Source organism: Chelonia mydas, chromosome 5 (genome assembly GCF_015237465.2).
Source record: "Chelonia mydas isolate rCheMyd1 chromosome 5, rCheMyd1.pri.v2, whole genome shotgun sequence".
Classification (NCBI taxonomy): domain Eukaryota; kingdom Metazoa; phylum Chordata; order Testudines; family Cheloniidae; genus Chelonia; species Chelonia mydas.
The window spans coordinates 116314565-116322159 of record NC_051245.2 but is presented as its reverse complement, the minus strand read 5'-3'; the positions used below and the strand labels follow the sequence as shown (position 1 = coordinate 116322159).

At 43.6% G+C, this 7595-nt stretch overlaps 1 pseudogene; it reads right to left on the bottom strand.

Annotated features, from left to right (window-relative positions):
- Positions 1 to 5632: 5632 nt before the first annotated feature.
- LOC102938558 lies at positions 5633 to 7329 on the bottom strand (annotated as a pseudogene).
- Positions 7330 to 7595: the final 266 nt, after the last annotated feature.

Below are 7595 nucleotides of genomic sequence, written 5' to 3'. Positions count from 1 at the left end.
ATCTCAGAAATTTCACATTGGCATGGATGTAATCTACATTTTACGGATGCACAAATTGAGTCACAGGGAGATCATGGTCCATATTTTTAGAACATGGCCACTGGTTTGTGGTACCTCTGTTTTTGGGTGCTTTGCTTGCAACACCTGAGCACCAGCAGCTCCTATTGACTTTCACTGGATTTTTGCATGTTCTGCACTTTTTTGAAACTTCAGGCCCACTGTGTGTCACTTGGGGCATCCAAAACCAGAAGTCACTTTTGAAAATCTATGTCTAAATGATTTCCCCAAGGGTGACACAATGGCAGAACCAAGTCCCTGGCTCCTAATCCCTGACTCTAAATACTAAACCCTGATCCAGCAAACTTTAACTTTAAGCATGTGAGTTGTCCCATTGACTATTTTGAGAGGAACATTGACTATATCCCATTGACTATATCTGGAGAGGAAGTATTTTGAACGGTCTCTAATGTCATTTAAAAAACCACATTTTGGGGGCTGGCTGTTGCATTGGTTTCATGTGTTAGCCCCATAACTGTTGGATATGGTGACAAGAGCTGTGTAAAAGGAGGACGAACTTTGCACATTTCCCTTTTACCTTTTCTTTCAGATGAACACAGATGTAATTTAAGATCTGAAGAATTGTACAAAAGAAGACATTTCAGGCTGATCCATATACACTGGTTTTTTGGAGTTGCTTTGTTGGAACGGGATGAACTAACCCAAATTTTCACTTTCAGCTTTTATCGGAGGAGAATAGAGTGAACATATTTCTGTAAATAAGAGATGAGGTAAATACAAAGTGTTAACATGCAGAGTAGGTTGAGATTGTTATTAATATAATGGGAAATAGATGATCTTCCATGATATTCCCTTATCATTTTCTTCAATTACACTATCTAAAACTGTCAGGCTTCAATTTAGGCAGATTTTAAGGAGCTTCTCTTATGAGAAATAATGCATTTCCATATAATTTCATATGAAAGGTGTTGCTATTGGCTCTGGACATTTCATTAATACTGGTTCACAAACTTCAAACTAACCTTCAACTCTCCCTTAGGCCAATATCGGCAGCTCCATGCTTACCTACTGCATAGTCATCCAGTACATTTTTCTATTAGATTTTCATTTGTTTTGAGAGAAGTGCACTCTGCACAAAAGGTTTCAGAGTAACAGCCATGTTTGTCTGTATTCTCAAAAAGAAAAGGAGTACTTGTGGCACCTTAGAGACTAACCAATTTATTTGAGCATGAGCTTTCGTGAGCTACAGCTCACTTCATCGGATGCATACTGTGGAAACTGCAGAAGACATTATATACACACAGAGACCATGAAACAATACCTCCTCCCACCCCACTCTCCTGCTGGTAATAGCTTATCTAAAGTGATCATCAAGTTGGGCCATTTCCAGCACAAATTTTCTCACCCTCCGCCCCCCCCCCGCCCAAACTCACTCTCCTGCTGGTAATAGCCCATCCAAAGTGACCACTCTCTTCACATTTTCTGATAATTTTCTGATAATAGATAACAGAAAAGAGTGTAGTGAGAGCCAGTGAAGCTAGACAAATTCACCCTAAGAATACGACACACAATTAACAATAAGGGTAATTCACCATTGGAACAACTTATGTAAGGACACTTGAAGGCTTTAGATTAAGATTGACACTTTCTAAAGGATAGGCTATAGCTCAAACAAAAGTTACGTTCTTGATGCAGATGTTACTGGGGAAGGTCCTCTGGCCGGTGCTATACAGGAGGTCCAACTAAGTGATCGTAATGGTCCCTTCTGGCCTTAAAATCTCTGAAAAACTAATACTCTCCCAGGTGCTCTGTAGCCATGATCACTAATCGGATCTTAAAATACAGAAAATATTGGGCAAATCCTCAGTGGGTGTAAATCAGTGTAACTCGCTTAACTCAATGGATCTACTCTGATTTACACCAACGGAGGCTGTTCAACGGCTCTACCATAACTGTGACAATGTAGTGTAAGAAATAGTGCAGCTGCAGCATCATATTGCATTTTCACTGTTACATCATTGAGTATAATAGGGTATTTGGGTATAATGAAAAAGTATTTAATATTTACCCACAGTAAAGAGAAACTCCATATCTTTATCCCCATAGCACTGAAAAGATACGATAGAAGACCTCCTCCCTTTCTTAATTCTGTTATCACCACAGCCAAATACAGCTCTACAGGAAGGCCCTCTAGGAACAGTAATCCTATAAACCTGGGGCAGTAAAGTGCTGCTTTTCATATCACAGCTGAACAATCCTCTCCTGCTATTTTTCCACATCTAGTCCCCAAAGAATCTCTCAGCTCTACCGCATATTTTTAAGAGCTGTCTCTTATTCCCTGAAGGTGGGGAGCAGTAATTAGCCACTGGCCACTTAGTATTTTGCACAGTCAAACAACATGTGTTTATGAACGAATGGGGGAAAGAGCATTAAGAGAAAGATATAGAACCTGATCCCGTGTCACTGAAGTCCATGGAGATTTTGTCATTGACTTTTCTATAAGCAGGACTAGACCTTAAAGTCCCCTACTCTGTATGTGGTGCATTATTTTGAGAGATGTGACAAATGGGACAAAGTTCTCCAGTCCTCAGTGCATCAATCAGAGATGCCAAAGGGTCCTTTCATTATCAAGATAGGGAAAGGTGGGGAACATTTAAATATCCTTCTCTTCCTGTCCCTCCACAGCCCCCAGGTTTTTACATCGTGCCCATCACCTTTATATCTGAAGGCTTGGCACAGTTTCTCAATCACATACAGTGACAGCCTCCATTCTTTCACTTATTTAAATTGCCATTTTAAACCTCAGACTAAGCAGCTTGGTTCCTCCTTTGAGCTCTTTGTTGAAACACTTCCCTCCAGTAAACTATTTCAAGCTTTTACTGATGGCTCCATACTGTCTATCAAGTTCTGGTCTCTTTGTAGTAAACAACTTTAAAAAAATAACCATCCATCAGACCTTATTAATGGTAAAGAGGAGAAGGAGTCTAAGGACAGCTAATCAATCTACACATCACTTGTTCATCAATTCCTAATTGCTGGGCTATATTAAAGTTTTCCCTTAATAAATAAGCCAACTAGAATTAGCATCCAGAGCTGTATATCTCAGTAGCCTATCTCTGTGTATGAGCATGTGAGAGAGATTCACACTCTCCCACTCCCCACCGCCCTGGTAGTTTGAGGGAAACTGGGAGTAATGGGGAGACAAGTTGTTGCCTGCAAAATCTCTTGCTCTTTTATACAATTAAAGGAGTTTTCTGATCAGACTTCACCCTCTCCTCTCATGTATATCTGAGGGTAGGAAGCCTCTCTGAGTTCTCCAGTGTCTGTAATTGTCATGCCACACTGAGCAAAAGTGCTAAGAGTTCTAAAGAGCTGCAATCAAATTCTAAAAAGATATGACGAAAAATGACAATGTAGGGTAAATGCATCTGAGATCAGGAGTCTTTAGAAATCCAAAACCAAGTAGTCCTTCAATAAACATAAATGACATAATTAGTTAGTAATCATTTGTTTATTTTACTTGTTTGGGATTGTCTTTTAGGTCTGGGTACGTTGGTTTTCAGCCCAAGTATTTCAGCTACTATAAAAGCTTGAGACATTTGTTCTCTGATATAATTTTTGATCATATCATTGTTGAGACTTTCCCTCCACTTTTGCATAATTTTAGAAATGTAATTGCTATTATAAGTTAGTCTGGTTCTTCAATGTATTCACTTCACGCTTGACACCTGAGGCTTTTTTGCTTCCTTGTTTTAAAGGAAGCTCAACCTATAGTGGAGAGAATATCATAAATAGGAAATAAAAACTTAAGATATAAAACTCTGGAGAGGAAGTATTTTGAACGGTCTCTAATGTCATTTTAAAAACCACCTTTTGGGGGCTGGCTGTTGCACTGGTTTCATGTGTTAGCCTCATAACTGTTGGATATGGTGACTAGAGCTGTGTAAAAGGAGGACGAACTTTGCACACGTTTGTGCATTCCTTAAATTTTGCTTTGCAGCCTGCAAAAATAGGACCCGAGGATGATTCTAAGGTTGTAAGCTCAGGAGACTACTATGTTGTTGTCCACACATAGCTTCCTCCTGAGGAAACCCATACTCTGTCCGACTTCTTTTTCTCGGCACAGAACACTGTATACCTAAAACGTACCTGGAGGCTCCTCTGCTGGCATTATGGGCAAATCCTCAATGAAGGAAGAGGTGAGAAACTTTTAGTTCAGGTCAGCTAACTTAAACACACTTCCTGGAGAGGCTCCAAGAGAGATACAGGGAAGATAATTCCTAAAAAGGGGCTGTAGCAATTCAGAATGTATTGATCAGCTCACCAGGGATGCAGGCATGTTAGCGGCTACTGGATGGGGGAGGGCTCTACACTGGTGGGGAAGGCAGGGATGCAGTGAGAGCTGCCTGTCATTGAACACAGATCCCTTTCCTGGTTTTTCTGCTGTTTGCAGTTGGATTTCAGGAAGGGACTCTTTAGGGCAACTCCTAGATCAGTACTAAATGGGCTCTTCCCAACTCTTTGCACTAAAAGGGTATTTTTTTGGAAATGAGCTCAGCCCCTCTTGAGAGCAGGTGAGTCCGTAGGCCGCAATCACAATCTCAACCACTCATTTCCTTCTGCCAACTAACCTGCCCATTGGAGAAGGGCAACATCACTCCGGGAGGGGGGGGAAGGTGTTAGATCTTGGAGGAGGTCCAACTCCACTCATCTGAAGACTTCCTTCATCTGGCTGACTTTCTGCCAGATACTAAATAGACCTTAAGAGGTGCCTCTAGGGCTTGGATGACTATGTGAGCCAGATTGCAGGAAGAAGTTCCGGTTGCCTATCTCAGAGGGAAGGCAGAAACAACTGCGACCATGTGACTAGTAGGTGAACCCAGTGAACAAAGGTAGCAGATAACCAAACCAGGCCAACACAAGCTGAACTTGCCTTTGGGGACTGTGAAATCTATGACCACAATATCCCTCCCTAATTTTGAGGGCTGATAAATGTAAAGGAGAACCTCAGGTCTGTTTACTTTTAGCAAGTTTCTTGGCCTTTTGCCTGATGTAGCTAGCTATGAAAAGGTAACATGATTGCAAGGGTTGGGATTTTGTCACTTTTCCCCTGTTGTTCCCTACGGCACCAATGGCTCATCGTTGGAACCCAAGAAAGCCACAGTTGTGGAATCCTTCAATTTTGGGGTTGGGGGGGGGAGCACAGACCCTTTTGTGGCAGTGAGGGTGGGGTTGGGGGCAGTAGTAATCACCCTGCTTGCTTCTGATAGTGCTGGGGCTTCTGTAATTTCCTTCCCAGCTTGCTGCCTTAGTTAAAACCTGGAAAAATGACATAGAAAACAAGAAGGCAATGGTCACTAAAATGATAACTGACCATCATAGATGAGAAACCTTTTAAAGCATCCTCTATTTCACACACGATGAGGGACGTTTAAGTTTGTGATCATATGATCAAATCCAGTGAGTTGCATTATCTAGTTCAGTTTGCTCTTTTCTGCTCAGAAGATTTCTTGCACATGGTCACCCCCAGTTTGGCTGGTTGGTTCTTCTGTATACGGCATGGAATTGAGCTCACTTGTGTTCACTTTGTAATCATTCATTTCTGTTGTCTTTTTCAGCTGAGTATGGGATCGGTCTTTTCTTGCTCTCTCTCTTGTTGAGATGTTGGTGCATAGAATTATTTGAGAGCTGTGGATAGCTGGCAGGAGCCTTCTCCAAAGGGAGATAAGGTAGGTTCTTCTCAAAGCCACGACTTGTCCAGAATAATGTGAGCTTCTGGTGCCAAAAAGCAACAAAAAGGCTAGTGATAAGCATAAGGGGCACCAAGTACAGTAGAGCTGGCTGGCCTATCTGTAGCAATGCCCTGACAGCAAAGGTTCCTAGAAGACCAGTGCCATAAGCTATAGTGCAAGCCACATAATAGACTTTGGATGACTGTACCTGAATATCAAATTTGTGGCATTAAGTTACAAGGAAGCCTGGAATGAGGATATCCCCTAATCCTAGGATCTTGCATGCCTTGCCACAGAGATCCAATGGAGAAGAGTTTAATTTCAGAACCTTTATTACCAAAGGAATCTTTTAATTTATGGAAGAGTCTGAGGGGCGGAGAGCTGCTACCTCCATAATACTCCCCCTAGATTGGGCTAGGAAAGGAGAGATAAATATGTAAAGCACATCAGCCACCAGAAAAGCCAATACATAAAAGGTGCAATTCTTCATAGCAGGCACGTGAATGGATTTGATCATGAAGAGGCAGTGGGCCACACCTAGAGCATCTTGTAGGATCCATGCCCACCAGTCCTCATTTCAGAAAACCCACCAGAGCAGAGTGATGGAGCTGCAAGGTACTTTCAGGAGCAACATCCGAACTTGTGTGCTCTTGTGTAAACAGGGCAAGTGGATCCTGCATTCTCCAAGTGGGATTCTTCTCACGAAAGGAGAGAGGCAACTGCAGAGAGCTTTGGAGAAAATGCAGTAGAATATCCCAATCACAACACAGACAAAGCGATTGTGGAAGCAATAGAGAAGGCGTAGCAGCGAGGAGGATGTTACCATGGTAACACAGATCATGGTGAGGGTGCAGTCAGCTGCTTTGTTACTGCATTCCTCGTCCTCTTCATCCTGGTGCTCTGTGTGCTGAGGTTTTGCTGCCACCGCAAGCCCTGCCCAGTAGCCACCAATCATGACGGTGCCCACTCCCGAGACGACAAGGATTGCCATGCTATAGTCTTGGCTGGGCCTCGTGGGGAGGTACATGGCAGCCCTGAGTGGGGGCTCACTGAATTGCTTGCCCCTGATATCCAGCATATCAGAGTCATGGAGCACAGCCATGGGGATGGCAATGACTGGCATGCAAGGGCAATGGTTGAATGGGGTCAGTGTGGGTGCAATAGCTGCAATCTCTGGGCACTGACAGCTCCTACTGCCGCCTCCTGTGAAGAAAGACTCTAGTCTCTCTCTTACGAATACCAGTAAACCCTGGGCCCCGTGCAGCTGGGCCAGTCTCCCTTTCTCAGAGAGGCTGCAGTTGCCCCACATCACTGCTGGGACCAACTTTCTGAATGCCCGAGGGGCCAGGTGGGAATGTGGAGAACAGAAGGCAGAGTCAGTATAGTCTTGAAGCGGCAGCAGAGGGGCCTGTCTCAGCTCACGTGGCAAGTGCACCCACTCTGAGCTGAAATCCTCTGGTGCTGCCCCCCACTTTCCTTTACTGTTCTCCTGGAGGGGCTGAGCCTCACAACAAATTCTCTTCTCTCTGCTTCTTCCTTTCCCATGAAGATAGGTTGCACCACCCTTCCCGCCAGGCATTACCTTTTCCTACTTGCACATCACACAGTGACCCTTTCCATGGCTATTGGAGACAATACCTTGCACATCACAGATTCGTCTCCATGGAGACAGGAGGCCTCATGCAGCACGGCCTCACAGAGATAGGAAATACCCAGAGCTGACTCCTGGGTCCCCTTTCATTTTCCATTTGGACTTTTCACCAAAGAATAGAGACACTTTCCTCCATCTCAAAATCTAGCAACTGGGCTATTCTTGCGGGGAGGGCTGGGGGAGAAGAGTTTGGG